Here is an 8,741-nt window from a genome sequence, read left to right as displayed (position 1 = left end):
TGACCTCTTTTTTTTTTTTTTGAGACGGAGTCTCGCTCTGTTGCCCAGGCTGGAGTGCAGTGGCCGGATCTCGGCTCACTGCAAGCTCTGCCTCCTGGGTTTACGCCATTCTCCTGCCTCAGCCTCCCAAGTAGCTGGGACTACAGGCGCCCGCCACCTCACCCGGTAGTTTTTTGTATTTTTTAGTAGAGACGGGGTTTCACCGTGTTAGCCAGGATGCTCTCGATCTCTTGACCTCGTGATCCGCCCGTCTCGGCCTCCCAAAGTGCTGGGATTACAGGCTTGAGCCACCGCGCCCGGCCATGTGCAGTACTCTCTTGGCAGAGATACATAAGAACTCCAACAAGGCCCTCATATGATATGCAGAACTGCCTCAAACATCATGTGACCATAGAACTTTGCCAAGGATAGTCTTTTGTTTACATCTCTGCACTGGGTTACCCAAAGATTGGACTGTGCTCATTTCTCAAGCCATTGTTTACTGAACATTCTTTGTAATGTATGAGGCAAAGACGATTGCCTAGGTGTAATTTCCTAATCACTGGGGTAGGTCTGGTTTCTGAGAGCCCAGTAGAGGAACTCAGTTCACAAAAATGGCTTTCTATAGTTTCTGCTTGATACTTCCTATTCTGCCATCTTTCCAGAATCCTCTCCCCGGACTTCATATACGAATACATCATTTCAGATCTCATTACAAATGTCACCACCTCAAGACACTGTCTTCTTTTTCCCCCCCGACCCCAACTTGAAACTCAAGGGCACACTCTCTCACCCATTACTCCTATTTCATTTAGTGTATAGAATCTTTTCCACACACTTGTCAGAATCTGGAACATAAGGTTCACAGGGTTGATTGCTCTCTGTTTAACAAGGTAAAAAAGTTAAGTCATGTAGGTCGGGTGCGGTGGCTCACGCCTGTTATCCCAGCATTTTGGGAGGCCAAGGCGGATGGATCACGAGGGCAGGAGATCGAGACCATCCTGGCTAACATGGTGAAACCCCGTCTCTACTAAAAATACAAAAAACATTAGCCGGGCTTGGTGGCGGGTGCCTGTAGTGCCAGCTACTCGGGAGGCTGAGGCAGGAGAATCGTTTGAACCTGGGAGGCGGAGATTGCAGTAAGCTGAGACTGCACTACTGCACTCCAGCCTGGGCAACAGAGCAAGACCTTGTCTCAAAAATAAACAAACAAATAAATAAATAAATAAATAAAGTACTCCAACAAAGTCCTTTGAACCATTTTCCAGAAAGGCAACGTCAGTGAAGCTCCCTCTTGTAGTGAGGGTAGCATTAACATTCACACACTGCCGTGACTGGATTTCTCAAAATTGAACAGGGATCTAAGAGTGGAAAAACTCAAAATGTTTTTCCTGTGCATTCACACAATGCAATACCTCTGTGACCAAATATGTGGAGGATTTTCTCACACAGCAAACAAGCCATCCATTCTGCACTGAACACCAGTTGAGTGTCCTCTAATTCACGTGTCCCCAACTCTGGGGCTACAGACGGGTACCTGTCCATGGCCTGTTAGGAACTAGGCCACACAGCAGGAGGTAAGCAGAAGTGAGTGAATGTTACTGCCTAAGCTCTGCCTCCTGTCAGAGCAGCAATGGTATTAGAGTTTCTTAGGGGCGAGAACCCTATTGTGAACTGCACATTTGAGAGATCTAGGTTGCGTGCTCCTTATGAGAATCTAATCCCTGATGATCTGAGGTGAAACAGTTTCATCCAAAAAACATCTCCCCACCCTCATCTGTGAAAAAATTTTCTTCCACAAAACTGGTCCCTGGTGCCAGAAAGGTTGGGGACTGCTGCTGTAATGCATTTCCCACATTACCTACCCTCATAACAAGTACAAAACTGTCTCAGAAATTATCTGACTGGACTGGGTGCGGTGGCTCACACCTGTAATCCCAGCACTTTGGGAGGCCAAGGTAGGCGATCACCAGAGGTCAGGACTTTTGAGAGCAGCCTGGCCAACATTGCGAAACACTGTCGCTACTAAAAATACAAAAATTAAACAGGTGTGGTGGCACACACCTGTAGTCCCAGCTACTCAGGAAGCTGAAGCAGGAGAATTGCTTGAACCTGGGAGGCAGAGGTAAGCAGTGAGCCAAGATCACACCACTGCACTCCAGCCTGGGTGACAGAACGAGACTCTGTCTCAAAAACAAAAAAAAAAGAAAAAAGAAAAAAAATTATCTAACCATATATTTTGGTTTCCCAAGGACAGTCCTTGATTGTGACTTTTGTCCCAGCATAAGTTTTTGGTTTTGTGGTTTTTTTTAGAGGAGGTTTCACTCTTGTCGCCCAGGCTGGAGTGCAATGGCATGATCTCAGCTCACTGCAACCTCCGCCTCCCAGTTCAGTTGATTCTCCTTTCTTAGCTTCGCAAGTAGCTGGGATTACAGGTGCATGCCACCATGCCTGGCTAATTGTTTTGTATTTTTAGTAGAGACAGGGTTTCATTCACCATGTTAGCCAGGCTGGTCTCCAACTCCTGACCTCAGGTGATCCACCTGCCTTGGCCTCCCAAAGTGCTGGGATTACAGGCGTAAGCCACCGCGCCCGGCCAACGGAATCTCTTTATTACCATCTCACTAACAAGTAAACACCAGGCAATAAGAAATGTAAAACAGGCCGGGCGCAGTGGCTCAAGCCTGTAATCCCAGCACTTTGGGAGGCCGAGACAGGCGGATCACGAGGTCAGGAGATCGAGACCATCCTGGCTAACACAGTGAAACCCCGTCTCTACTAAAAAATACAAAAAAATAGCCGGGCGAGGTGGCAGGCGCCTGTAGTCCCAGCTACTCGGGAGGCTGAGGCAGGAGGATGGCGTAAACCCGGGAGGCGGAGCTTGCAGTGAGCTGAGATCCGGCCACTGCACTCCAGCCCGGGCGACAGCGCGAGACTCCATCTCAAAAAAAAAAAAAGAAATGTAAAACAAAGGGAAAAGTGTCATGTAACACATGGACCCAGAACCTGCCAGTCAGCAATATCTAACTGCATTTTGTCTGTCACAGCCAACTTTATCAAAGAGGTATCATAGAAAGATTTTTTTTTTAACAGAGTCTCACTCTGTTGCCCTAGCTGGAGTGCACTGGCACAATCTTGGCTCACTGCATCCTCCGCCTCCCAGGTTCAAGCAATTCTCATGCCTCAGCCTCCTGAGTAGCTGGGATTACATGTGCCTGCCACTATGCCTGGCTAATTTTCATATTTTTAGTAGAGATGGGGTTTCACCATGTTGGCCAGGCTGGTCTTGAATTCCTGACCTCAAGTGTTCTACGTGCCTCGGCCTCCCAAGGTGCTAGGATTACAGGCATGTAATCAGCCACCACACCCAGCCCATAGATATTTGATACAGTATTTGATTTTGATTTTTGTAAGGTTTAGGGTTGGTTTTTTTTCTTTCTTTTTGAGTCAGAGTCTCGCACTGTCACCCAGGCTGGAGTGTAGTGGTATGATCTCGGCTCACTGCAAACTCCACCTCCCGGGTTCAAGCAATTCTCCTGCCTCAGCCTCCCGAGTAGCTGTAATGAGAGGCGTGCACTGCCACGCCTGGCTAATTTTTTGTATTTTTACTAGAGAAGGGGTTTCACTATGTTGACCAGGTTGGTCTCGAACTCCTGACTTCGTGATCCGCCTACGTCGGCCTCCCAAAGTGCTGGGATTACAGGCGTGAGCCACCGCGCCTAGCCTGTGGTTGGTTTTTTAACTTGTGTTTGCATTTCCTCTTGGCTGAATTTATTTCTGGGATATCTTTCTTGTTTGTTTTCTTTCTGCTCCTCTTTTAGTTTAGGTACAATGTGTTTCTTTTCATTAAGGATCATCTGGATGTGGCAGAGGAAGTTCATATATGGGTTCCATTGCCCATGGGCTCTGTTAAGTCAGGTGGCCCATCATGGGCGCTTTGTTCCCTGGGATGTGCTCAATGATCACAAAATCTACATCCACATCCTTTAAGTTCAGCATGACCCCACATTTTAATGCAAATTTTAGTACTATTTTTGGGACACCAACTCTGAGTCCAGCCCCAATGTTTGGCCTGGGTACACCTACCAACTCCACATTTCTAAGAATGGAATGGCATACATCATTTCTGTTGGGGACATCTTTCAGATACTTGGTGGCTTTTCATATAAGCATATCCTTAATGGCCTGGGCACTTCCATGGGAGTTCTTAACATGAACATAAGGATTTAAACCTCTTGGTTTGCATAATTTTGTGGGGTATTCTGGGTCATAGTGAGCTACTTTCACAAATCACCTTAGGCTACATAGAAGAAAAGGTATTCGTTGGTCTTTAAAGGAAACTAATTTTTTATCCTAATTTTACAATTTTTTTTTTTTTTTTTTTAGTTTTTTGGAAATGGAGTCTTGCTCTGTTGCCCAGGCTGGAGTGCTATGGCATGATCTCGGCTCATTGCAACCTCCACCTCCCGGGTTCAAGTGATTCTCCTGCCTCAGCCTCCCAAGTATCTAGGATTACAGGTGCATGCGACCACACCCGGCTAATTTTTGTATTTTTAGTAGAGGCAGGGTTTCACCATGTTGGCCAGGCTGGTCTCCAACTCCTGACCTCAAATGATCCACCCATCTTGGCCTCCCAAAGTGCTGGGATTACTGGCATGAGCCACTGTGCCCAGCCCTAATTTTACAATTATTAATAGTTCCTTTAATTCCAAGCCAGGCATGGTAGCTGGCAGCTGTAGTGTGAGCTACCTGGAAGGCTGAGGTGGAAGGATGGCTTGAGCCCAGGAGTTTCAGGCTTTAGTGCACCATGATGACACCAGTGACTACCACTGCACTCCAGCCTGGGCCACAACAGAGCCCATTCTCTTCTTTTTTTTTTTTTTCCAGATGGAGTTTCGCTCTTGTTGCCCAGGCTGGAGTGCAATGGCACAATCTTGGCTCACCACAACCTCCGCCTCCTGGGTTCAAGAGATTCTCCTGCCTCAGCCTCCTAAGTAGCTGGGATAACAGGCATGCATCACCACACCAGCTAATTTTGTATGTATGTATGTATGTATGTACGTATGTATGTATGTATTTATTTATGAGACAGAGTCTCGCTCTGTCACCCAGGCTGGAGTGCAGTGGCACGATCTCGGCTCACTGCAGGCTCTCCTCCCGGGTTCACACCATTCTCCTGCCTCAGCCTCCCGAGTAGCTGGGACTACAGGTGCCCGCCACCACTCCTGGCTAAGTTTTTGTAATTTTTAGTAGAGACAGGGTTTCACCGTGTTAGCCAGGATGGTCTTGATCTCCTGACCTCATGATCTGCCCACCTTGGCCTCCCAAAGTGCTGGGATTACAGGTGTGAGCCACTGCACCTGGCCTAATTTTGTATTTTTAATAGAAACGGGGTTTCTCCATGTTCGTCAGCCTGGTCTCGAACTCCCGATCCACCTGCCTCGGCCTCCAAAAGTGCTGGGATTAGAGGCGTGAGCCACCGTGCCTGGCCCGCAAAGCCCATTCTCTTAAAACAATAACAAAAAAATGTATTTGTGATTAGAATGTTTTTATTTATGACATTAGTTAACAAAAAAATTACTTTAAAAAAAGATTAGAAACAGCCGGGCATGGTGGCTCACGCCTGTAATCCCAGCACTTTGGGAGGCCAAGGCGGGCAGATCACCTGAGGTTAGGAGTTCGAGACCAGCCTCAACATGGAGAAACCCCGTGTCTACTGAAAATACAAAATTAGCTGTACGTGGTGGTGCATACCTGTAATCCCAGCTGCTCGGGAGGCTGAGGAAAGAGAATTGCTTGAACCTGGGAGGCAGAAGTTGCGGTGAGCCGAGATCATGCCACTGCACTCCAGCCTGGGCAACAAGAGTGAAACTCCGTCTCAAAAAAAAAAAAAAAAAAAAAAGATTAGAAACAAACTCTGAGAGGAAGTTGAATACAATACAGTGTATACCATAGCCAATAATTCCCCATAGGGTACTGCTGAATAGGAACTTCAGATTTTGGTTTTGATAAAGGTCTTTCCAAGGCAGTGAGTCTGACTATGATACCTCTGTTGTTTCTACTCCATAATAAAGAACAAATCGTTGATAATACTGTGAATTGGAGAAAAAGAGTTAATGTTTGGAGATTTGGCAAAGAAATTGAAATTTTCCTAACATTACTGCAAGAGTTAGGCTAGGGTCACAGGGTTGAGGATTTGAGACCCTGCATCCCATACATGAGGAAAATGCAGGGAGAAACCAGTCCCCATGGGCAATGTAAAGAAATCAAAAGCAGCAATTGGACCGAAGTGTTTGTAAGTGCACTAAGGTTCTACCTAAGGAAGCGAAATACAACTAAAATGCAATTCTTCTAAATTTTTCTGGTAACTACAAACCATGACTGGGTGATTCTCATTCATAAATTGCCATATGCTCAAACTGTTTAATTTTTAACAGTGCCTCCATTTAATTTTTTTTGTTGTTGTTTACCTATATATTATAAAGGACATTACAAAGGATATAGATGAACAGCCAGATGATGAGAATGATAGAGCAAGATGTGGAGTTGGGGGATAGAGCCTCCCTGCTGTCTCTGGGCGTACCACCATCCCAGCCTTGCGATGTATTCAGCAACCCAGAAGCTCCTTTTTTTTTTTTTTTTTTTTTTTTTTTTTTTTTTTTTTTTTTTTTATGAGACGGAGTCTCGCTGTGTCGCCCAGGCTGGAGTGCAGTGGTGTGATCTCGGCTCACTGCAAGCTCCGCCTCCCGGGTTCACGCCATTCTCCTGCCTCAGCCTTCCAGTAGCTGGGACTACAGGCGCCCGCCACCACGCCCGGCTAATTTTTTGTATTTTTAGTAGAGACGGGGTTTCACCGTGTTAGCCAGGATGGTCTGGATCTCCTGACCTCGTGATTCACCTGCCTCAGCCTCCCAAAGTGCTGGGATTACAGGCCTGAGCCACCGTGCCCGGCCCAGTTTAATTTTTAATAGGAAAAAAGTACTGGGGGCCCCACGGACCGCAGTTTCTCCCACACGAACCCTACACCCAAGGCAGAACTCTCCTTATGTCAAGTGTGGCCCCCGCACAATCTGGGAAGACGCGAGGTTGCGGGTGCGGAGCTGCCGAGAGGGCTCTGGGGCCGCAGTCGCCAGGCAGGGACGGGACGGGACGGCCAGGGTCCCGGCTGCTGGACCAACCCCACCTTGTGGCCGAGCTGTGCCAGAACTTGGGTCCCAAACCCCCAAGTTGCCTGCAGGGGACCTGGGATCCCGTCACAGCCGGTTCCGGCCGTTTCCAACCAGCCCCTGCCAGGTCTCGGGTAGCTGGCCCCGAACACTCACCATTTCCAGGCTTCCAGGTGTCCTGGCTTCTTCTCTAGGGCTCCCGTGACTAGTGCAGGTCACAATGCAGGCGACAAAACGACAGAAGTTGTGGCGTAGGGACCTGCTCCCTTTCACAGCGGGAAAGACTGGATCCCAACCTCAGTGGCAGGGTCACCAAGGTAAGAGCGGGAATGCATCCCCATCTTCCCAGGATTGACAGTTGGCAGGGCCCCGCCCCAGCGCTCCTGATTGGACAGGGGTCCAGGCCCCCATTCCCTCATCCATAAGTGACAGTAGAAGCCCTGGGTAACTGGACCTGCAGAGCAGGAGGGGTTCTAGCTACCATCTAAGGGCCAGCTCCCTCCCTGCAACTTGGTCATTGGATATTTTCATTTTAGTGAAATTTGATCCCGATTTTTAGACAGGGCACTATCTTTTTCCTTACTCAAAGGGTTGTTCCTGCTCCTTTGGTCTCCATTGGGGTTACTAGTGTGTACTGGGAATTCCAGACTCAGTGTCCAGCGGAGCAATCTTGTCACCTCAGAGCCCGAGGGGAACCAAGATCAGGCCAGGCATGATTGGACCAGGAGGGAGAGGCAAGTGTTCTTCAGGGGGCGGCAACTGGGGATGAGACATGGCCAAGGCTTTCTCTCATAGCCCCCATCCCCTCCTCACAGTGTGGAAACGCTCCCTCCTTCCAGACCTTCACATTCACCAGCAGGAAACTCTTACCAGGTGACACTCTTAAGCTTCTGAGCTAAACAGTCAACTTCATAAATGGTTTCTCCAGGTGAGGTCCAAACAATTCTGTCTCTGAACCTGACCTTCACAGATTTTCTTCATATATACAGATAACCGTCTGATCCCAGGGACCCTCTGCATGTCAGAACCAAAACACTGTTCCTGAATATGGCCCCAGGCTCCAGGGGTCCAACCACAGAAGGGACAGCACCCTGCCAAGGGCATCTGCACATGAGTCTCCTGCTTTTCAGGGCTCTGCACTTTTCAGAATCCACACTTCTGGAGCTACTCCGAGCAGCTGGAGGCCACTTGCAGAATAGGTTGGGCTGCCCAGGAAGCACCCATGGGAGCTCCATTTCCCTCCTTCTGCAGCCTCCATACTGGCCTTAGCCTCTGTTACCCCCTGCAAATTGACAGTGGTACCCGAAGGGAGGGACAGTGGATGGGTGGGGGGAGAGGCCACTCGAACCGTTGGCAGGCCAGGCCTTTCAACAACTACCTGTGAGGCCAAGTGCCATGGCTCAAGCCTGTAATTCCAGCACTACAGGATGCCAAGGTGGGAGGATTGCTAACAACCCAGAGTTCAAGACCAGCCTGAACAAGGTAAAACCCCATCTCTACAAAAAATACAAACATTATCTGGGTATGGTGTCACATGCCTGTAGTCCTAGCCACTTGGGAGACTGAGATAGGAAGATCACCTGAGCCCAGGGAGGT

The sequence above is a fragment of the Macaca mulatta genome, chromosome 19, assembly GCF_049350105.2.
Source record: "Macaca mulatta isolate MMU2019108-1 chromosome 19, T2T-MMU8v2.0, whole genome shotgun sequence".
In the NCBI taxonomy this organism is placed as follows: domain Eukaryota; kingdom Metazoa; phylum Chordata; class Mammalia; order Primates; family Cercopithecidae; genus Macaca; species Macaca mulatta.
Note: the sequence above shows the minus strand (reverse complement) of the source record.